Raw genomic sequence first — 24,676 nt, forward strand, 5'->3', positions numbered from 1 at the left:
TTTCAAAGCTAAGGTGATTACAACTGAGCGCTCGCCCTGCCAACAGCAGAGTACGCGCATTTTTGGACCATTTTGAGGTACAATAAGTACCCAGCTGAATCATTCTAACGTATTTCGCATCATCAAGAGGTCGGCTTAGTGCTTTCATCACAAAAAACAGCTATGCAATCGATTTATAACTGAGGTAGATTTTTTTCGGCTAGAGAACACTTTCGTGTATCTAGCAAGCGGACAGCAAGGTCAGTTTAATTTTAAACTTATACACTGATTCAGTAGGCAAATTCAAATACTTTAGCTAATATGAAAAGTATATATGTCTTTTTAGAAATCTCTATTTGAAAATGCTGGGATTATGTAAACCTGGTAGATGAAAAGGAAAAAAAATTGCGGCAAATTTTCTGCAAAAAATTTTTCGTTTTTGACGAAATCGAGGCAAACTGCAATGTTTGTGAACGATATTTATCTTCCATGTACCTATTTATTTTGAATAAATATAACGCTAATTGATCCTCAAAATTTATCAGTAGTATTTGCTAAGTAGGGGTGACGCTTGGTCCACTCGCTTGCCTAAACCACTTTACTTAGTAACGATGAATGAACAAGGTAATAGTGTGTATCTAATGTTGCTGCGATCAGTCGCACGAATTCAAACTGGTTTGAATTCGTGCGACTGATCGCTGCGGCAAAATTCTGTCGCAGCGACAAAGGTTGTCGCAGAAATGCACCATGTCACACAAGGCAACATGTTGCAGCAACGCGACATGTTGCAGCGACTTGTCACCACTTGTCGCCGTGTGTCCCGACCTTAATTTTGCGGGTCTTTAAATTCGCGATTCTCAATAAATCGCGAAATTAAAGACCCGCAAAACGTATTTTTTAACGTTTTTTGACATATTTTTTAATGTCTTCAACGTACCTTTTTGGCTAAATCGCGAAAATGAAACCCCGCGAAATACTGTCTCACCAAAATCGTGAAATTAAGTACCCGCGAAATCAAGTACAAATAAGGTACTTTGTGCAAAAAATAACCATGACTCATTGACCTGACAGGGGACCTCTCAACGCAAACGCAATCGCGATATTTAGATTGTAAATTATTTTATTTAACTATAGTTAGGGGACCTAAATAGGGCTAACCTCATGGTCCTTCTTTTCAAATACTATTTATATTCTGTATGTAAATATAGTATTATTACAGATGCGTGTGTGGCGTGATGCTGGAAAAAAATAACACTAGACGCTTACTCAGCATCGTGAATCGTGATGTGACCACCATGCCTCGTATGCCTTGTGAACTGGTAAAAAGATTTAGAACTGGTAAAAAGGCTTGTTCAATTTACTGAAATTACGGGTTTACCTCTTTGTAAGAACCTGTGAAATTGTAACCCTCGCTACTAATAAGCTGAGACAGAGCTTAACAACCTTGATTTTTTAAGCTATCTTATGATATCTACCTTATTTCGCCACTGATAATTGGTTTGGCTGTCAACATTTATATTATCTACATTAAAAGCTGTAATACAGAGTAAAACATCATGAGGTCTTTCGGGTATTAAACATTTTGTCCCCTACAATTAAAATATGTTTGGCAAAGGAAACATTAACGGGTAAAAACTGGGGACAATGAGGCTAAAAAAATTATGACTGGAGAATTTTTATTTTCTATCAATAATACAATATAATCCAGAACGTTTTTAAGATTTCTCGTTAATTTTACTGTATCATTTAAAAAAAATAATAACAAAACAAAACAAAGACCTTGTTATGATAAAAGAAGCTGTCATCAGGCTAAAAATATTAATGCTTTTGGGTAAAGGAATCTAGTCAGAAGCAGCTTTTTAAGAAACTGTATCCGGAATTCGAATTTGAGAAAGAAGCGAATGAGACATTTAACGAATTTCATGTATTCTTACTCTAAATGGCTTAAATCGGCCTTGTAAATAATATATTATCTCATTGTTTCGAAAATGTGTCACAAGTTCATGTCAGGTATCATAATACAAAGGACATTTTAGCTTAAGGATTATTTGCATGTCGAGCGTTGCAGTGGAAATTCGGAAATCTGCAAATAATGAAGACACAGCATTTTGCTTTGGTAAGTATTTTCCATCCACTTGCTTAGACATTGTGAACCGATTTATCGCTTCGGTGAATATCTTTGCAAAACGCTTGAATATTCAGGTTAACAAAGAAATAAAACTAGAAAGTGTTTCTTCAAGAATAAAAAGTTTTGTTAAAAAATTTAAATTTGTCCCCGTGTCAATTTTGTCACGGTTTTGTAACCAATGCTAGACACAGTGGCACAAGATGAAAGACGCTATAATATTTATTCATTTTCTGTTTCGACTTTTATTCAACGATAATTTTACATGTTCTATTGGAATACTCTAAATGAACCTGCATTGTTTCAGTTCACTTTTCACAGTTGAAACAAGCCAAGCAACAGCGTTTTATTTAATTAAGTTAAGACGTGATCCATCTCAAACATGCAGAAAAAATAAACATGTTTATGAATGTAATGTTTCGAAAAGTGCATACCGAGTGTTTTTTGGTACGAATAAAATACGTTATGTCACACATAATGTGACTTTGTAAGGATATAACTATACTTTTCGCAATCGCTATCAGGTCTTTATAGCCAATGCATTCAGGTATTTCAATAGCTTGATCAATTCAATAAATACGAAGCTCAAGTTTCCCATAACCACCTCAGTTTATTCATTTTAATTTCCTCTCTAGACGAAACTACAAATCTGGAAAATAACAAAGTTCTCTATATTGCCTATCTACCTAACTTTGAGGATCATCACAGCAACTGATGAATACAATTACGAAGAAATTTCTCAGAGAGGAATTGCATTGCTGAACCACACTTACAAGTCTGTGTACACTGAAGACTATCCCAGTTGTCTTATGTCGTGCATGCATGACTCACACTGCAAAAGCTTCAACTACTGGTGGCATAGTTCAAAGTGTGATCTGAACAACAGGACGAAATATTCAGCTGCGGCAAATTTCTTGAAATGGGACGTTTCTACTACCTACATGGGATTAACGAGGGAACCAGGTATTCTTTGAAACATGCCACGGCCATTTTTTTTCATAGTTGCAGTTGAATAACTTGTGGTTGAGATGAGCTTTTATTTTAAAATTTCAGTTTTTTTATGCGTATTTGAGTCGTCAAGGTGTCCCGCAATGTGCACGCAAGCTCTAAACACGAATTTTCATTAAGCTTAATTGTGCTTCGTTTTTTACACTTGGCTGGAATTATTTACAAGGACGTTTTTTTCCATTTAAATAAATGAATTGATGAACATTTTTTTAAAAAATTGAAATGAAATTCCAGCTAGCTTAGTTATAAATAAATGAAAAAAAAAATTACAGGTGAATGTGTAGTTCTGCAGTTCAGTGTTCAGTGTCGACGAATTTGCAAGTGTAGTTTTTCTGTTCCTTTTAGAAATAAACAGAACCGTGTACCGCTCCTGCAGACATGTTCATCCCTCAAATGGCGATGGAGAATATCTGATCGATCCTACATTGTCAGGAAACCCGTTCACTGTGTACTGTGACATGACCACTGATGGAGGTAAAAAAAAATAATAACAAACACGCACAATTACTTTAACCCTATACATAACCTTAATTGACCTGGTTAAAGCCGTTTTGGCTTGGCCTGACCTAATTTGACCTAAAGTTGTGACTTTTGTATTAAAAAAGGAAATACGCAAGTTTTTAAAATAAATCCGTCCGTCGTGAAGATAGCGTTACCTGCGCACAGACGTTTCCTTTTTACTTTAATGCACGCGAAAAAGAGACGATTTTTGCTTACCATTTCTGTAATTTTAAGGGTTTCTGTATGAGTTTATAGTTCAAGGTTATTCAAGGTCTAGCTCACACAAGAGGCTTTGAGATGATGGAATCAGATGTGAAAATGTCAGAAAAAAAGAAAAAAAGGCCCTAAATGCGTTTATGTTCTTACAATAAGAAAGAACTGAGACCAGCGACATTTTTCCTTTCAAATAAAAATTTAAATTGACTAGACAAAAAGTGTTTAATCTTTGTCATCTGTGGCTTTTTTTTTCAACTTTAGGTGGTTGGACTGCTATTCTATTGATCTCATTCACACAATCAAACCTGTATCTCCAGGATGGCGGACACGTATTCTTTCTAACTACAGAAATCACCAGCAGACTTTAACAGCGACTACTTTGCTGCAGTTAAGAAATGAATTGGGCTTCAATCAAATGCGATTCTACTGTCACAAGAAAAATGTCGGAACCGTTTTGCACATTATGACCAGAATGAACCCCCTGGGAGAGGCAGTGGTGAACTATTTCCTCAATGAAAGCCTGGCACCAAGTCGGCCCCAGACGTGCGGCTCGTACACAGTTCTCCCTGATGACAACTCTACACTGTCTAAAGACTGCACCAAGTTGGGTGAGAATGGCACTCATGCAGATGGCAAATGGGCAAAACACTCCAAAAATAATATAAATCGAATCCAGAAGCCTCTGTTTAGTTATGAAGATTATCACCGTCTTCGCTCATCACCCGGAAGACGTGATTGTGATGACTGGGCGAGCGGAGAGGATTCTCTTTCTCCTGGAGACACCTGGGCTGCTTTCGTACGCTGAATTCACAATTAGACAGAATCAATGTTTGATATAATTAACATGATCACAGGTTTATATGGCTATTACTTGTCTAGTTGAATGGTAATAACTAATCACCCTTAAGGTCAGAGCATATAGGAATACAAAAACTAAGCAAAATAACGAACCTGTCTCCCCTGGAAGGTCTAAGCGTTTTCTTACACTCAAAATATTAGGGAGCTTAAGCAATGACGACGACGACGTTGAGGACAATGCCTAGTGAAAAATGAAAATATTTTTTACTCGAGAATCGCGCGATTATCGGGATGTGTTCAGTGTCTGTTATGGCTGAAATTTATATTTGGTTTAAAATTTTTCAAACCAGTTTGATTTTTATTTCCTTTTGTTTCAAATTATGATAATTAATTTGAGTCAATGAAAAATCAAAATCAAAACTGGTTTGAAACATTTTAAACGCAAATATAAATTTTAAACCACAGCATATATATCCATTGGTTTAGGAACTAGCTCCAGCTAAAAATATAAAGAAAGCGTTCAACCCCAGATAGAAATCCCAAAACTAAACCGTCGCTGTTAACGTTCTCCAAAATATGCAGAGTCTGGTCATTTCACGTTGTTGTTTTTTAAAGAACGGCCAAGATATGTACCAAAGTTCAAACGCACGTGCAGAGTTATTATTCTGCGCCCTTGGGCTCCGGGTCGGGTCGTTTACGACCCGAACAGAGAAGACACATCATGACGTGTGTTATGAAGTACCAACAAGTGAGCCACGCTTCCAAGGTAGGCTTACATGAGGTACTAAATCGACCACGAGTAAATCCTTCGACCGAGTTTCTCGCCAATTTTTCGCTATTTTCGCGCTGGAGTTTTGACTAGATTGCTGACCAGACATGGTGGGACCGACACCCACAACTGATGAAGTTATAGAGCAAGTGATTTGGATGAAAATGACTACCAAAATCAAAGTAGCGAAGAAGATTTTGTTGGAGACCTTCAAGATGAAAACGGTCACGTGTTTGTGTTACCGACAAGGCCCAGCTCACGAAAGAGAACCCGCTCTCTTTGTGGACCACGAAGTGAATTCGGTAGCTTGACTAGCAATTGCTTTATTATTGTACATTTCAACTGTATTTACATTTAGAGCGGTCTGAGGTCGTGCGTGGGTGCATGCACGAGTGATTGGCAGGCCACAGCGACCCACCAATCGTGACCGCCGGCGTCCCGCCGCGATTGCTCGTGTGATTGGACTGGTGTGTGGTGAGGCAGGTCTTGGTGGTACGACACTCAATTGAAAACTGCTCTATACTACAAAAGTAAAGACATCTGTAGTGTTCCTGGTAAATGATCCTACCTAAAATAGAATTCAAAATGGCCGCTATTCAAGATGGCTGCTATACTGCATTTGCAAGAACTTGGACTTTGTGAGGATAATATTATTGATAGATTTTTTTTGAAACTTTCTGAAAAATTTGTTTATGGACAAAGGATCAAATTTAAGTCAGGGAAGTTGTTATCTTATATCAAATAATAGGTTGCAAGAGTCAGTAAAGTTCAAAACTATTGTTTTTTCTTAATAAAATTAATTTATGCACCAATTCTGTCAATCATAGTGATTGACAAAATGTCGATGGCCAAAAGTATTTTTGTATATTTTAACTCCTTATTGTATTGGCTTTCAAAAATTATACAGGGTTGACTAGGTTAGACTTCAATAAAGATTAAAAAGTCACGACACGCTAAGGTAGCAAAATACATGAGGATTTTCAAAAAATACTTCATTTCTTCAATGGTTAAACCTTTATAGGTTTACATTGACGGCATTAAAATCCATATGGTGATTTTTTTCATGTACATGACAGGAGATCTTCGAGTCATGGTCGACCATGGAGTAATAAACAACCAAAAGATTTGTTGCCTTTTGATTAGCCGTTGATGCCAATGTTTTCTTTACAGTAATGCTTTCAAGGGGATGCTGTCGGCTGATAAGTTAGTGGTAAAACACATATTTCTATTTTTGTTTAAAAAAATCTCATGTATAAATTTTCGAAATTCGTGCACATTGACAAGGGGTAAAGTATTAAATTCATTATCTGTATCTTCTTTAAAGCAAATAAAACATTGTCTGAATAACTGGCCCATTCGTTTATTGCGGGCTTTATTCTTTATCAAAACATTTTTTGTCAGTTGACAATGACTTGATCCGCTAATTGTTGTTGTTGTTTTAATCTTTAAACACCGTTTCGCAGCTACAATTAGCTTGTTTCCACCTTTTTGAGTGTGGCGTTACCATCTTGGATATGATTTTCATCAAGGTATTTTTGTATTAGCACATTTAAGACCATTGAGGTCTGCCTAAAGTAACATATCTTTATATTTTGTACGCAATCTTTTTTTCCCCAGAAAAACTGTTTTTGTAGACATAACAACGAATAACTTGCATGCGAGGAATGCTAAGTTTTTACTGAACTCTAGTAGTTTGATAAAGGGATTGACCGTTCTTTCAAAATTTGCAACATTTAAAAGGGTAGCCTACTCACGTATTGCATTTTTCATACAACTTTAATCAGATCCAAGAACACCGGAAAACTTCGTGCCCTACTCTTTACGATAAGCGTGTGGGTTCTTTTACGTCCCCTGCTGACCATAACACTGAAAATGCAGGAGACGGGGCCTACGGTTTATCGTCCTAACCGAGAAGACTAGAATATCTAACCATTTGCAGTTGTTATTGCAAAGGCAGCATATTCTTCTCAGTTATTTTAAGACCCTAAGTGTGGGTTTGGTCTGTAACTTTCGATATAGCTCTAACCATTGAATTCGTCAATTTTTCGTTAACTTCGTTAGCAAATTTTGTTTTAGAGGAGGACAGAGTACGTAAAATAAATGAAAAAATGAAAGAATAAGAGGAAAACAGAGAGAAAAAAAAGAGAGAAAGGGAATAAATATTGAAGGAAGAGAGTAACAGAAAAGAACAAAAATGGGAAGGGCAAATATGCAGAAAGAAATACAAAAGGGCTAAAGGTAAAAAAAGGACACAAAACCAAAGAACGTAATCCGAGTGACGTTTATTGTATTTTATACCTTTCAGCTACATTATTCTTTTTTATTTCCTTTCGTTTCTCATCTCGGGTGTTATCTTGTCCAGAGAAGCCGGGTTCATTACCTGACGAGGGAAAGAATGTCGATATTTATTTGTGCGCATGCTTACGTTTAATTTCAAGGCAAGCTGTTTTATTTATATTTGTAGTTCTAATAGAAAAACTTGTTATTATCCTTTGCGTTTCTGAGTTTATAAAAGTTTGCAAAATTATATAGCGATGATGTCATTCTTAGCAACGGGTTGATTTGCAACGTTTTGTCACTGTATCCAGGCTCCGCTCTGAGGAGGAAGAAATATGCCAACTTGCTCCCACCACCACCCTCCCCCCACCACCTTGTCTTCAGTGGAAGGTACATATATATATATATCTATTTGTAATATTTACCTACAGAAGTAAGTTTTAAATGTCATTTATAAATACTTTTGATGAAAGCATCAAAAATAGATAAGTGTAATGTAAGTGTAAATAGTAAGTGTGCGCGCATGTGTGTGAGTGAGTCGATCAACAAAAGAATGAATGAAAGAATGAAAAAATTACGACCTGACTTTTTATAACCTGCTGCTATGTGTCCTGTGTGGATAATTTATTCAAGGTATATACTTTTGTGCTAAATATTATCATTTGGTGTATTTTCCTTCTAGATTCATTTTTTGTAACTCACCGAGCATTACTTTGGAGACGAAGCTTCCAGTTTTTCTATCAGTTTTTTGATCTCTTTGTTTTTAACCCCTTGGAGGAATTTCTTCTTGTCAACCACAGTTATTTGGTCACTCTGCTTGTCATTAGCAAATGGAGCTGCAAAATACCAGTTTGTTATCAATCATTAAGAGTGAGTCCATGGTCGGCAAATATTGTAGTTAGGTTTTCTAAGAATATCGCGTTATTACGTACACGATAGTTGTCAAACAGAACAAGACAGTGAAAATATTATTAGAAGAGGCATTAAGATATACAGCAATACTACCGACGCACTGTGATATGCATTTAATTTGGGCAACCCTCAATAAATAAAGTGGTCTTTCTATCTAAAGTGAGGAACATTTGAAATATTAGTTCTAAATAAGACTACACGCTAGAGTTTTTTTTTGTTTGGGTAGGGCGTATGCATCTTTTTTTGCATATTCGATAACTCGACCTTGTAGTGTAAATGTCAATCATGGAACGACGAAAATATATATTGCAGTGGTGGACTTGGGTCTCGATGGAGATGCTCAGTGTCAAAATATTCACATACAGATTAAATTGCGGCGTTTTTTCTCTCTAGACGTGAAATAAATGATTTTTTTGTCATCTTTTGAAGAGTTGGCCTAGGTTTATTTTTGGGGGGGAGGAAGAGTGGGGAGTGGGCCGATTGTGGCAGCAAAAACCATCGTAAAATTATAGTAACACATTAAGTAGTACCTCCACCGCAGTCAAACGACAGAAATATGCAAAAAATAAGAAAAGTACTGCAAAGATAAGGTTTTAATTTTCACTGGGCAAAGTTCGATACATAACCGGTATCCTAAGGGTTTACTAAGATTTTTGGAGCTTTACTAAAAAAGTTCTACGTGTTTGAAAATAGCGATATGCGGACTTGTCGGCGCCATTTGTCAAAGCACTTTGGTTCGGATGCGAAACATTTAAAAAGTAAAAACACTGGTTTACCTGAGGGAATGGGAGAATGCTTTCACTCAACAACTATTTTTATCTATCCTTGCTCGTAATAACACTTCAATTTGAACAAAAAACGGCGAAATGGAAAGAAAACCTGCCTGAGACGTTTGACCGCGGTGAAAGTAGTATCTGGCTATTGTTTTGCACATTGATTGGTTATGACAGTGATTGTGGCGACGAAATAGATTGTGAAAACATAGTAACACATTCAATAGTAGCTGCAAGAGTGTACTGACCCGGAGTTTTATTACATAAATCGATATTGCAGCATGTTTGAACACAGCCAGTTGGTGTTCCACAAAAATCGCAGGTATCTGGCTCGCACATTTGATGTAAAAATGTCGTTGGGCCAACAGTTATAGTCGTAGTGCTGCAGGTTTCGTCACTATTTTTACACTGCTTGGTTGGAGGCCACGGCGCACACCATGTGTTGCCATTTGTTGACCTGCAAAACTTGGTATTGCACTCCAGGCTGGTAACTGAGGTGATAACTGCTGAAAGACTTACGAGAAAACCGCACATAAACCACAGGAACTGTAAGGAAAACAGGGATTAATAACATAATACAGTATTAAGAACATGAAATGTCAATCAATTGCGCGCTTTTCAATTTGTCAAGCCAAAGTCATTAAGTACACGTTTTTGATAGCATCTACATAGATAATATAAATCACATTTCAGTAGACGCTATACAGAGAAAATGAAAAAGAGGCACAAAGTTATGAGTCGACAGTGCATATGGAGCAATTTTTTTCTTGAGAATAATTTCAGTCAAATCTCCGCGACCTTTTGCTCACAACACGTGAAAGGAACCCATACAACAATTAGAATGTGGAGAAAAGAGGTAAGAGAAGTAGTGCTCGACTTTCCAATAGGAAACGTTTAGAATCACACAGGTCAGATGACCGTCAACAGGAGGCTATCCAACAACAGCAACAGCAAGAACAATAACCACGCAACAGAAAGGTCCTGATCATCTCTTGTAGTACCCTCTAGAGGGCTCCGACAATCAAAAATGTTTTAGACGTGTTACCATATTAACATGGAAAAATATCATTCAAAATATTTGTCCATGTGAGTCTATGTGGAAAAGGGCGACCTTCATAGAGCACTTAATCCCCATCCATTGCTTTACATACAGTCAAGTTTGTTCCGCTGACACTTTTTTTTAAAATTTTCAAACTTGTTTGGGGCATATTGTGCTGCTTCCTCAAGTGGTTGCTGATGGTCAATGCAGCATTACAACTCCACCGCGCTTTAAATGTGTCTTTCTGAAATGGGCAATACCGCTGGAAATTGTAGTCTGAAGGCTTCATTTATTCCTTTGGGTATAAGTTTCGGTAGCTGCCGAAACTGTGTCGCACAACTTCGGTTTTATTCGTTTCTAAAAAGGTGAGATATTTTGGAAGAAGCCGCCCGAGTGACTTCAAAAGACTGGAACAATAGCGCAATTAACCTACCTTGAGCGAATGGAGTTGTGAACGTATCCTTTTGTCGTTAAGTTGTGATTGAACTTCCGATAACCACTACAGACATTTTGCAGATTTAAGTCTTTCGCGATGTATTTTTCGCTTTTATATTTATTAAAAAATTAAGAGCTTGTTGAGAGCTTTAAAAAGAGATCTTGAACGAGCTATTTTGATCGTTGTAGGCGATTTTAGTTTTGTTTTCGCCGAGCGCGTAATGAGTTATCTGCCTGGCGTACACAAATCGAAAGATCAAGGACGAAACCAAAGCGAGAGAAGACAATCCACGCCTTGTGAATCAACAATGCAGTTTGTATCATTTTCAGTGTAACCTGTGCGATGCCAGTTACACATGCCAACATCTTCATTAGCGAATTGAGGAACAGAAGGGATCGGCAATCACATTTTAGCGTTTGTGACATTCCCTCCGTTTTTTACTCTTTTTAACTGTTTGTCAGGTGTTTGTAATATATTGATGGTTATTTTTTTATTTTTACTTGCGTTTGAACGTAGAGGTCGATACATTGTGAGTTTTAAGCGTTATCTTTTAATCACGAAGATTCAAAATAATGGAGTTTTTACCGTTTTATGTTTATTTTTTATGTATTTCCGTTTTAGCTTTATTCCGGAAGCTTTATTTAATCACCCCCATCCCTCATAAAGCGTAGCGAAAGATCGCACAGTCCAGCCCCGAAAATGCGAGATGAAGTTGATCTATTTACCTGTTTTTCATTGTATGAGCTGTAATAGTCAAAGTTTGCCACTTTTAATCCCAAATCTTTCATGCAGAATAATTTCTTTTGTCGCTGAACCCTTTTTTGATAAGAAGGCAGATGTTGAAACAAAGCAACTTTCTGTTATCGTTAAGCTAGTTGTATAGTTTTTTTTGCACCTGCTCGTAAAACTAAACCTTCGAATAAGAAAAGAGCTTTAAGCTAAATGGGCGCGAAAAGTAATATCCTTAGAACCTTTTTCTGTTTTTTTTTTTTTTAGATTACGAGTGAGTGAGTTAAGCGAGCGAGTCAAGGTCACCATTAAACACCATTTTCCTTGATGATGTTTCGGTCTACCTGATGTAAAAGGTCCCGGAAGGTAACGGGAAACCTCTCGCTCAGCCGTAGAGCTAGCGACGTTACGCCGAGAGCCTCGGGACATTTATTCAATTTTAATGCCCTGATGTTAAATACTTAAAAATTCAGGAGAAGACATTTGTTGTAGTTTTATTAGGAGTGGGAGACTTTAATTGTTTTGGTAGGTAAAGTCTGCGTTCGAGCATTGTGGCCCATCAGGCCGGAGTCTATCCCAGTTAAGTAGCTCGAAGCGGCTTTGACTATTTATACTCCCCCATTTGTGTGTGTAGTGTCGCACACAAAACCCTCGTGAAATGGCAAAGGGAAGATGAATAATAACATAAAGGGAAATCAATACACGCATCCAGAGTTTCAGACTTCCGGTCCAAATTCAAAAGAAAAGTGAGACTCATTAAGTCAGGCTATTGTGTTTTGCGATGTTTAACAATGGTCTGACTTAATGAGTGCTCACTTTTCCTTTGAATTTGGACCGGAAGTCTGAAACTCTGGATGCGTGTATGGAACCGAGTGGTTAGAGTTATCGAGAGAATCGAGAAATCGAAGATTCGCGAAATCAGAGTTTCGCTTTATATGTTTTGCCTGACGTATACAATTGAAAGTTACATTTCATGAATACCGTAGAATTCCGGTTATAAGCCCTGGGCTTATACGACTTCGTAAGGGTTTTTGGGTGGGCTTATAAGCGGAGGGGCTTATATTCGGGAGGGCTTATAAGCGGAAGGAAAAAAACGTTTCGAAAAGAGCCTCAGGAGTACATGTTGATCGAAATACGCTTTTAAGTTAAAACGCACAAAAAAGCAACATTTAGCCCTGTTCAGTACTGTCATCCGGTAAAGGGGGGCTTATAACCGGGGGGGGGGGGTTATAACCGGATGTATTTTTTTGTTTCCAGGTTGATGGGCCTATAACCGGGGGGGCTTATAACCGGATGTATTTTTTTGTTTCCAGGTTGATGGGCCTATAACCGGGGGGGGCTTATAACCGGAATTTTACGGTATATGTACATTGTAATGTCTTACCTTGAGGGAAGCCATTTTAACTTAGTGTGCAACTTGTTTACTTGTAGATACCTCTGAAAGTAAATATGAAACAAGCATACAATTGGCAGACATTTTAAAGACACAAACTGTTTATTGGTTATAAACGTTTTGATAATGTAACATAAATAATGACCAATGAAACCCTTTTCCATTTTAACAACTCTACAGACACTTGCTTGGTTTAGACTTAGCAGGTGGTGTGATATTTTCGTCGCTTCGGTGGAATCAGAAACGCGCGTTCTTAAGGAGCCTTAAGAATATCAAATAAAAGATTCAGAGTAACAAACTTCTATATGCGACGTTATTATTTTTAGGATAACCAACGTTCTAATTCATTATCAAAGAAAAGAACTGATACAAAATAAAAAAAGTAAAATGTATTCAAAAGGACACAATTTTAGAGTTATTTTACTGGTATGGAATGATAAATATGAGTCGGTGAAACGATATATTTGTAGTAACTAAAATCAAAATTTGGTTTAAAATTGTCTTAACTAGTTCGACTGTTGTTTTTCATTTTTCTCGTAATCTTTATCATAATCCGAAACAAAGGGAAATTAAAATAAAAAAAATTAAACTAAAGATGAACTTAAACTACGAACCTTAATATAAAAAGCTATCCATACTTACGTTTCGTGACTACTCTTGCCTTTGAGAAAACCGCGAGCAACTGATAAAGTTATCCTGTTTTATGCTATGTGACCAAACACCTCTTTAATGAATTTTTTATAGCGAGCTGTTATTTCCGACCGCCTTCTCTACCATAAAAGGAAATGAAAAGCCCTCCTTTTGTTTAATTTAGAAGGGTTTAGTTCGAGCGTGCCACCTGCTTCAATGTTTAAGCTAAACTTGGACGCACAAAAAACACAGGAATAAAGATCAACTATTGCTCCTTTACTTTTTTTATTTTATGTATAGAGCTAGAAAACAAATCTATAGCTATTGCTACGTAACAAAGTGGATAAACCACTGTCCTCTATTAGACGATATGCTAACATCGATTATTTATAAGTATGAACGGGTGCTGATATCAGCCATCAACGAGCTATTATTTTACAAGTCATGAAGTGAAATGGTTGTCTTGATGCATGACAGGAAGGAAAACAGTGACCTGCTCAGAGAATCCAAAACACGTGGGTGAAATCAAGAGTCGAACAAAAGAAGAAGTCTTTACTTATTACTTAGCCTCGCCACCTTTGACATCCAGGCAAGTAAACGTGGCCGCTTTTGTTGAATGAAAAGTTCTTTGATTTGAAAGAAACCAGTCCAAGTCCTGGATATTTTAAACATTGGGTATTTTTCAAATTTACTATCAAGGTTTTTGGACCGAAAATATTTTCAAGAGGTGGTTCTCAAGGCATTAGAAATGATCGTAAACACGGCGGTTTTGGCGATCGATAAGAAACTCAGTGAGATCGATTGAGCAAACATTATTTAGTTCTCTTCTCACCGAAGCTACTCATTTTCGAGATGGTTCGCACTTTCGCTTAGAAGTCATCAACAATCAAACAAAGGTACTGGGCATCTATCTTTCCCATAGTATTTGTTTTGTTCCGTTTTATTGCTTTAACTAAATAAATTCTGATTGTAACTCGATGAATTAAACTGGTTTACACCGTGTGCAAGCAAACACTGTACTTTGTTTGCTGTTTTCTTGTTTGCTATCGTTATTTTTTTAAGTTCTTGATGATCACCTCTAAAAATTATACTAAAACAATTATTCGTCTCAGGCTCAGTGATTATTGTTGAATAATCCCCTCGACTTCGTCTCGGGGATTATTCAACAATAATCACTGAGCCTGAGGCGAATAATTGTTAAATATTCAGTAAAAACGACTATTTAAACAGGTGCCCGTATCTCAGTCACCAATTCAATGAGCTGAGTAATGAGGGGAAACTGTGACCTGCTCTCAGGGAATCCAAAACAGATAAGTGAAATCAAGAGTCGAACAAAAAAAGACTCTCTGTATTGACCAATTGTTGAACATTTTTAATGAACTAAACATTGAGAACTGAAAAGTTCTCAATAATGCGTGTGCTATATTGCAACTCAAGGTCGCATTCAATTCCTTTTCAAAAGCACGAAATACTTTTCTGAAGACCTCTTGTGGTAAATAAATTAGAATAAATGACTAATAAATGTCATGAATAAAATAGTTGGTTTGAGTCTTATAGGAAAGAAAAATTTGACCTGCCTCTAGGTAAATAGAAAGAATATATAGAAGTTTTACTGCCTTAGGCTTGTACTATTTTGCGAGTATATTTATAGTTGTAAACTGGGAATTATTTGGAGTTGTTTTATGGAGGAGGTAAAATTATCTTGTACTTTAACAGGTGCATTTTGTTCGTCTACTTTTAACACAGAATAGCCCTTCGCTTGCGTAAGTAAACATTTGAATATTCGTAAGCTCTTGCTACAGCTACATGTAGAATGTACGTTCCTCTGGATTTGAAAATGGATCTCTTTTCTATACCAGGTTCGGTAGTCGACTTTCACAAGTGATTTGTCCTCTCTTTTTTCAAGGATCACAGCAAGTGTGACGGGCGGCAGCTACAACGTAAAGGCAAATAATATCTTGGTTACTTTTTAAACCATGTGTTTGATGTTCTCTTGACAGAATGATTCTAGCGAAACAATGCCGCATTTTGAAAATCATCGCAACAGTAAATGAAATAGAGGGAAAGCACATGGACTAAGCTAAAGTGTTGGCGAGTAGGGTAGCTTTTTGAACTCAACGAGTCAAATGATATTGTGTGTTTTTATCTTGATAATGATGCCAATTGTGGCGTTTTTGTGTCTTCAAAAATGGTAAAACTGCATGCAAGTCTCCACGAATTTTTTTCACAAAAAGCGGGCTTCCCTAAAAAAAGGTTTATGGTTTTGTGGGGGAAAAAAAAAGGGAAAAAATTTCCCCCCCTTTTTTATTTTTTCCCTTTTAAAAAAAAAATAAAAAAAAAAAAAAAAAATGCCCGAAAAACTAGTTTAGATTTTCGACTGGCAAAAGGCAGAAGTTTTGACTATGCCACAAGCATGGTAGAAAAGTTGACCTATTGCAAAACACCAGCTTGTGTCGAAGTTGAAAACTTGCTTAAATCTCCCGAACCTAATTTAAGGTCCGCTCGACCATAAGTAGTTACTGCTCTTCACTGTTCTTCTAGCTTCCAAATTTTGGTGGGAGGTTATTTCTTCACGTTCTTATTTCTTATAACTTCCGAATTGAACGTAACGAAGATTTATAAGAGGCATGTATAGAAAACGGTTTTACAATAAGCACTAAATGATTGGCCACAGGGGAAACAGTGTGTTTTGTTTCCCCAAAACCCTCAATGTTGAACATGGAGAGTCGAGGGGAAACAAAACTCACTGTTTCCCGTGGGGGATAGTACTAGTCATTAAGTGTTGTTCTGCCCTCCAACTGAAAATAAATACTCTGTTGTCTTTTTGGCCGCTAAATTTCCCTTGGCTGAAAACGACATTGATTTATTCATTAAAGTTGCAAACACTGCGCGATACTTTGACTTTCGAATTTGAATTGAGATAAATCCTCTTTTACGTATACTAATAATTTTTTATTTCAACTGTTGACTCTCCGCGAGTACAAACGAAACAGTGAATAAGCTTAACTTTTGTACGTCATTTTTTACTTTTTTTGCTTTTATACCATGGTTTCGAGCCGCACTTTCTGATGACGTGCAGGTCCAAGATTCAAGCTGTTGTCAAAGTGGAGCTATTCAGGTTTAAACGCATCATGTGCTATAGAGCGGTTTTCACTTGAGTGTCGAAAGTAAATTGCGTTTGCTTTGGTTTTGCATTACTACGCTTAGTGATTAGCTTAAAAATCTCGCGCGACTTTCTCAGCCAATCAGGAGTAAAACCAAAACCAATCGTGACTCGCTCGCGCACGTTTTCCCGCGCTTCGTGCTGGCTACATGTATTTGCTTCGAGTTTTGATTGGTTCGCTGGATTGTCTATGTCCTTTGTGTATTATTTATATGGGTTTTACCTCCATTAAGCGGCCAGCAAATTATCTTTTCAAGTGAAATGGTGACAGATGATGATATCGTCCGTGAAATATCTTGAGCCAATTTTTTTTAAAATCTTAACTGTTGATGTAAAACGGCTTAAGAAACTTGTGAATGATGTTTTGGATAATACATTAGTTCTGAGCTTTTAGAGGTTTTTAATCAATTTTGTAAGGATTTAATTTATTTTTTTTATGCCATTATTTTTTTTTATCTCAGGACCGTCTCCCTGAAAACTACACCAGTTAGTGGAGCCTCCTGTTGAAAGGCCATTGTTGTTATTATTTAATATAAAACTCAGCGCACGAAGATACCCCAGGTATCTCCAGGAGAAAGAGAGGCTTCTCCGCTTTCAACATCATCACAGTCACGTTTTTTTTTTTTGGGGTCGAGACGCAAAACGACGATCTGTCCCACGTCTAAGTATCGCCCCCATGATACGATTCTCTCCAATATTAGGTCCAGTTGCCATTTTCCATTGGCATTAGGATGACCAAGGATGTTACAATCTTCAGACAATGTAGAGTTGCCAGCCAATCAGATGACTCGAAACACCAAGGTCACCAAGGTCAGTGTATTCGTCCTTCCTTTAGACCAAAAAAGTTTTGATTAAAACATTGGTAAACCCTGAAAAGAGGACCTTGATCTTTTACAGGTGTTTTGGCCTGTTTAAGCACCGACTTTGCACCTAAAAGAGATTAACTTTTTCTCGATTAGCTCTGTCAGGATACGATCGATACGCAAAATGAATAGTTATTTAAAAAGGTCAAACCTAGCTCTATCAGATGCTTATCACTAGAATCTGCTGACTATCAAATTAGTGACGTCACAAGTGGTTCATTGACTGCTCCTCCAAATGTCGACAAAAGTCGACTTTAGCAGCTAAAGAGTTAAACAGAAGGAACAGATGCACACAGGCCATGCTAACAACCTGACAACCGCCATTTCGTCGAATGTCCACACTCGCCCCCCTCCCTTACCTCCGAAAAAAACACAGAAACAACAAAAAACAATGAGCATACTCACTTTAACCTGATATAAGATGAAAGAACTGGCTGATTTTTAATAGTTTCCGACATTTCAGAGACTACCCGTATTTATTCGATTAAGTGCCCAACCTCTAATAAGCGCCCACCTAGCAAATCGAATAAGCGCCTACCTTGAAGGTAGGAAAAAATAATAAGCGCCCACAGGTTCTTAACAGGTTCTTATTTTCGAAAATTGATTAAAAATGTTTACTTTTAGGAAAATATGATATGATTAGTGCTTTATTTTGACATAGTTCTAAAGGTCTCAAAATTTAATTAGCGATCATGGCGCTTAATCGAATAAATACGGTGCTTACTCTGATGAAAACGAACATTCGTGGAGGAAAAGCAAATATATCTATGAACACGCGTGTGGTCGCGCATGAGGACACGTGAACGGGCCGTACCGCTGACTGAAACGGCAGGCTCAATATAAATCCAAGATGGCGGGGAATAGCGGCTGTTTATTTCCAGTTAAATTTATATCATTTAAACTGACTGAGAGAACTGTCCCTCCGTGAACTTTGAACAGCTCTTTGAATGACTTTATTCACAACCTGTTTATACCTTTCACGAAGAATGCACAAAGATGGATTGGCTGAGTTCAGCGCGCCTCAAAGCAACAGTACACATGTCAACTGAGATCGAAGTACAGCAAGAAGAACAAAATCTTCAGAAGAAAGCATCTAAGTGTCGATAAGTGGCATGTGTGTAGCATAACTTTCTTGTTTCTTAACTTTGATGTGCCTAGATGTTGGATTGAGCAAGCTTGTGAAGAAAATCTTTCACTATTGTATTTACATTTGCTATCACAACATTGCCCAATTAAGAAGCTGATATGGCTCTGAAAATGCTCCGAAAAATGCCCTAGGCGCCTTTTCTTCGCCAATATTGTGATTGTTATCGATAGATGTTTGCTTGATAAGCTATTTTGTACTACTTTTGTGCCAAATTGAGTAAATAAATGGCTTCTGTGTTTCGGTGAATTTTGATGAAATAGGAAAAAAATCGTTAAGTCACGTGTGTTTAGTTCCTCAGTACGAATAAAATATATTGGTCCCCAAACATTTTGTGCCATTTTTGTGAAGTTAAATGATGGATTTCATTATCTATGTAAGAATAATGTATATAAGTTGTTGCTCATGGGAGATATTTGGCACTAATTGAAGGCTATTTCCAGAAGTACGAAATGTGTACCTTCCAAAAATCTGTTAGGTAAGGTAGGTAAGGTAAAACTTAAAAAAGATAATATCAAAAATTAGGAGCTATAAAAAAAAGTGGGCTTTAACAAGATTTTTAAAAGAGGAGAGAGATACAGCTTGTTGAATTTTTAAAGGTAGTGAGTTAAAAAGGGCTGAGCCAGAAAATCTAAAAGTACGCTTGCCAAGGCTAAGCTTGGGCTTAGGTAGATGGAGGTCAGCCTTCCTTCGAGTGTTGTAGCCATGTACATTGTAGTTCCTAATGAAATAGTTTCTTAAATACTGAGGAACTAAGTTTTCTGTTTGAGGAGAAGAAATCAAATCGGACGGTTAAAGTAAATTATTGTACTTAAAGCCATATAACCACAAAATATAATGCAGTGAATTTTATTTTCAGAAGTCTTTTTTTCTTGTGGAACTAGTCATTAAATATGCATAAATTAGTGAAAAATGGCCAATTTTGCAAAAGGAGCCATAACTTCAAGGGAATAAAATATTTTGAGCTAATGTTTTGCCACAGTGAATAGTTCACCATACCCAACATTTATGCCAAGTTTGGGCGAAATCGGTGATTTGAGCGGTATCACATGTTGCCCGGTCCTCTCTTGGATGCACACTTAAGTTCATAACCAGAACAAAATAAAGCATCAGGATTAATATGTGTAGATATTTTCTCCTTTCAGAGTATAACTTGCGCGCAGAAACATCTAACCCGCCACCAAGAAGTGGTCTAGAGCTATTTTATCTAAAAGGAACAATATTTATATCCATCTCGACATCAAAGACTTTCTGCAAAATTTCTAAGCACTGAGCTTGGGTTTCGGTGTTTTAATAAGATGCAACAGCTGATTACAAGGTTAATTTATACAAATGATTCTTTTCAACTTCATATTATTCAATACATAATATAAAAAACAAAAAACAAAATAAGCCTTTTTTTTTCTCAAAAGTATGTTTTCAGTTCTTTTGCCTCTTGGAGGGCGAAAATTATCACCTTTTATTATATGTCTACAATAGTACGCGCGCTCTGATTGGCTGCTGAGCGGGCATTATTTTCTTGTAATGACCGGGCATTATGAAACTTTTTCTCGGCTCGACGGTTTTTTGAGTTTTGAGTAAAAGCTACTAGCGAAGGGGTAAAAAAACAACAAAAAATGCCGACAAAATATAACTATCTTTTCAATAACTGAAAGAAAAATATAAGCATACCGATACTTCTTTAGTATGAGCGACGAAGAGAGCCACAGAGAGCGAGTTTTACCTCCAGTGTTTTTTCCCTTGATTATACTCTTTTTTGAATAGTGTTTACAGGCCATATAATAAATAACTTATTAACCTCGTCCGTTCGGCCATTACAGGGGAATCTCAGACCTCGACCTTGATGTATTGACCTCGCTGTCGCTCGGTCAATACATCACGGCCTCGGTCTGAGATTCCCCTGTAATGACCTCACTCTCGGTTAATAAGTAGTATTTAATCGCCAAAGTATTTAGGTACTACGTAACGAAACTTTGTGACAATAGGTTTTTTCCTTGCTTGTGTGTTTAAACCGACTTTTGAACTGTACGGGAAGTGCGCTGTAACTAGGCTGAAATCTGGCTGAGATATGAATTAAATACCACTAAAATATGGCTCACTTTGGGGAACCTAACTCGGTAGAGCACTCACTTGCTGCGGAATCGAAGCTTTGTCACTAGCTTCTGTTCACGACGATCTAACTCCAAGGAACTTCAGAACTACAGACGTAAGGCTGAGACAGAACTTGGGTCCAAGAGTAGTTTTATTCCAACTCAGTTTGTAATCAAAGAAAATTTACAACGTCGCTTGCTTATATATTATTCTAAGCGAGTATCTATTGTTAAGATTTTACAACGTGGAAAAGCTATAACAATGCAGCCATGTGTAGGTAACAATAAGAACGAAAAAATATTAGTTTACTGAGTCTCCCTTACTTCCTAAATTTCCTTTGTTACATTAAATGATTGATAGCAGATAGAAACTCCCCTTGAATAGAATGAACGTAGAATATCCGCAACGCGAATTTCCAACAAAGGAATTATGAACGTGCATGCAGATGTACAAAAGAACACAGTCCAGTGCAAACGAATATATTTTAAAGAAATTAACTAAGGACAGCTGAGAAAAATACAAGTTTTTCCTGAACAAAATAAAATAGAATTTCACAAGTGTTTTTTTTTTTACTTTAAAGTTACTGTTGGCTTTTCATATTTTCTCACGGACGAACACTCTCTATTATAGCGGTAAGACGAGTAAATGCGGCTAAATATTATAATACTATGTTATTTCATATATAACTTTTTATCAGTTTGATAAACAATTTCACGACTGTCACTTAAACGTTTCCAAATCACTTATTGATCGTTTCCTTTTTCTAAACGAGACTCCGCGGAGTTGATATTTCCAAGCGGTTAAAGCGGTTAAATTTATTTTTAAGATAAATTAAACATTTTTGCCAAGAATACGAACAAGATCTTCCAGGCGTCCCTTTCGCTTTTCGCATCAGTCCCACAAAGCCAAGCGAATCCTTAATTGCCAGCAAATTGTAAATATCTTTTTTTCCTAGTTTAACAATATGTGTTACTGTGTGCTGCCGAGCACTACTTTGCATTTGTTTATTTCTTTTCTACTGTGGCGGTGGCGCGCTTGAGCCAACATTATAAATTTAATTGTAAACTGAGAGCTATTTTTTACCCCGACATCTCACAAAGGTAGTCAGTGATGTAAAAAAAGCAAAAGGCATTGACCAATCACCCATTTTTTTCTTGGAGGGTTTAGGGAGGTAGTGCGCGGATTACAGAATTCTTGCGATCATTTCCTTCTGAAAGACCAAAAAGTCGTTTTATCACAAGACATAGCAGTCGATTTCGGGAAAACGTGTCGGTCGACTTTCGGCCAACTGTCTGCCAACAGTGGACTGACAGGCGACCAATTGTTTGCTAATTTAGGCTCAAAATGGGGACTTTTTTCCAGGAATTTAATAAGTGACGGCTCAAAACCTGAGTGTTGAGATTCTACAACAGTAAGCTCAGAAATCCATCTCCGGATTTTACAATACAAATTCTTGTACTATAAGAGCATCACACCATGTTTCCTCTCTACACACACTACTGATCAAATAGTCTAACCAAGACTGTCCTTCTTAAAACTCAACAAATTCTTCGCAATGATTTCTTAGATATTCAACACTTGCAAAACGCACTATCAAATGATTTGCTACCGAACAAAATATCATATCTGACGACTAACACTTCGAAAAAAACAGTCTCCATTTCCACCACAATCAAAAGGAAAAAGGAACAAGACCAACTGCACGTAATCTATTTCTAAGTAATGACAACGAAGTACAATCATAACATTCCCTGTTATTGACCCTCATATTTTAACCAAAATTAACAACAGGACCAGGGTTCTTTTCAATATCACCACACATAAATAACATTCTATAAAATATACAAAAAAATTTATTATTACTAAATTTCCAAAACCTATATTCCAGAATTAAGAAAATATAAAACTTCTATAGTTTTTACACTTTCGACGACTACCAGAAATAGAATGTAGCAGACCAGAATAAAACGAATATAAAATAACCTTTTTAAACCTTAACTTTAAATCTAACTTGATTTGATAAAAGGTGTCTCCCAAAATTTGACATGACACCGTAGTTCTGAAGCCCTATTTCTGTAACGAACGCTGAATGAGGGCTAATTTTAGCTCAAGTTTAACGTAAGGTACAGGGGCGGATCCAGGGTTTTTCAAAGGGGGGTGGATGTTTATCAATTTTTTTGTTTACTATATTGTTCAAGCCCCAGTTTTTCATGTGGTGGGGGTCTCAGGCTTTTAGGAAGTTCTTTGAAAGTGAAAGTGCTAATTTTTTGTTGGGTCTGAGGACCATATTTCATGGAGCCGTAGGCTCCATACCCCTAGGGGGGTCTGGGGGCATGCCCCCTCAGAAAATTTTGAAAAGTTAAAGCCTCTTAGACGTGATTTTCGCGATTCTGAGAAGCTTTATATAGCTGTCAATTAAGTTATTAAACCAATCTTTTTCTATGATAATTTGGCAAAATATTCTTTCCTCGGAGAAAAAGTCTAGTTCTTATGAAATGAACCCAGATTAAAATTTAAAGTTGACAGGCCACAAACTTACAGGAAAGAACAGATATGCGTTTTTTTTTTTGCTCACTCACGTGCGTGGAAATTTTTAGCCCTTGGCAAAGTGGCGTGGGGACAACTTTGGCGGCTTTGCTTGCTTGTGAAATAGCTTCAATGCGAAAAAACGGTACAAAAACGCGCTAAAAAAGATGTAAATGGAGAAGAAAATCATTCCAGCAAGGCTAAAACAACCCTTTAAAGCTAAAAGGAATCTAATTTTTAAAGTTATACACACGTTTTGCTGCATTAAGCCAGAAGTTCGTAAAACAGGCGGTCGAAAATCTTCTATTTTGGAAAAATGGCCGTCCTTAACTTTAAAAGGCCGCCTAACTATGAAAGGTTGATGAACATTGGCCTTTATTTTCTATTTTAATATGTTTATTTTCATTTTTCTGGTAGATCAAGGGGGGTGGCTAGCCACCCAATCCACCCCCCCTGGATCCGCCCCTGAGGTACTCTAGTTTATGTGTTTTTTAACCAAAAAGACTGCATATACGGCATTTTGTTTAAATCAAGAATTCTATCAATTTAATTAAGAGTGTTTACAACTTGAAATGTGAGTCAAAATTAATACCAAGATAGACATAAGAAAACACTCGGCGGAGAGCTGAACTGTAGCGTTCTTAAAGCATGCACGTCTCAAATAAACTGAACTAAAGCATTCTACATCGACATTCGATTCAACTTTAAGCAAATCAGGCGAAATATCTGAGGAAGCGGGCATGTGTTATCTCAATTGTCAACTCCATTGTCGCGGCCGGAAATGCACACGATCGCATCGCCTCCCACTAGCGAATCACAGAGAACTACGAACTATGAGTGTTAGCTAGGCGGAGAACGCCTAAAATTGAGGGAAAAAGAAAACTATGTACTCACATCAGCGCTTGAAGCGATTCCTTGGCTATCCAATCCGACATGTTTCTTTTAGAAATAACCGACAATGTCCCGGATGTATTTGAATGTGGTCGAGCGCGTAACGCCCGCTTCCCAAACTTCAACAGTAAAAAACTAAGTCTTTAGCCACGGTAAAGTTCAAGCCAAATATCGTTATGACCGCCTTCAAATCAGCCCGTATAGTCTAGTTCCGAGTCCTAATTGATGTGGCTAAAGACCTTTGCTGTCTAAAGCAAGCTCAACATTATCTGTACCTGGCAAAACGAGCCGACCGGTTATCTGTGTTTAACCGCCTAAAGCTCGGTTTGAGGTACGATAACAGTCGACGCACAACTTGCAAATCGTAAGACTTTCACCTTCACGGGACTTAATGATGTCCTCCGGCAAACTTC

The 24,676-nt window shown here is 37.2% G+C and overlaps 2 long non-coding RNA genes across 2 annotated transcripts; both read right to left on the reverse strand.

Moving 5' to 3' along the window:
* Nucleotides 1-7,663: 7,663 nt before the first annotated feature.
* Nucleotides 7,664-9,722, reverse strand: LOC144648752 (uncharacterized). The gene is made up of 3 exons (XR_013569764.1): nucleotides 9,607-9,722; nucleotides 8,376-8,509; nucleotides 7,664-7,776 (listed from the first exon to the last, which is right to left on the reverse strand). It is a non-coding gene; the product is annotated as an uncharacterized LOC144648752 (long non-coding RNA).
* A 92-nt stretch (nucleotides 9,723-9,814) lies between these two features.
* LOC144650956 (uncharacterized) lies at nucleotides 9,815-13,617 on the reverse strand. Its single transcript, XR_013570234.1, has 3 exons — nucleotides 13,598-13,617; nucleotides 12,947-12,999; nucleotides 9,815-9,904 (listed from the first exon to the last, which is right to left on the reverse strand). It is a non-coding gene; the product is annotated as an uncharacterized LOC144650956 (long non-coding RNA).
* Nucleotides 13,618-24,676: the final 11,059 nt, after the last annotated feature.

Source organism: Oculina patagonica, chromosome 4 (assembly GCF_052425735.1).
Source record: "Oculina patagonica isolate OP01 chromosome 4, crgOcupat, whole genome shotgun sequence".
Classification (NCBI taxonomy): domain Eukaryota; kingdom Metazoa; phylum Cnidaria; class Anthozoa; order Scleractinia; family Oculinidae; genus Oculina; species Oculina patagonica.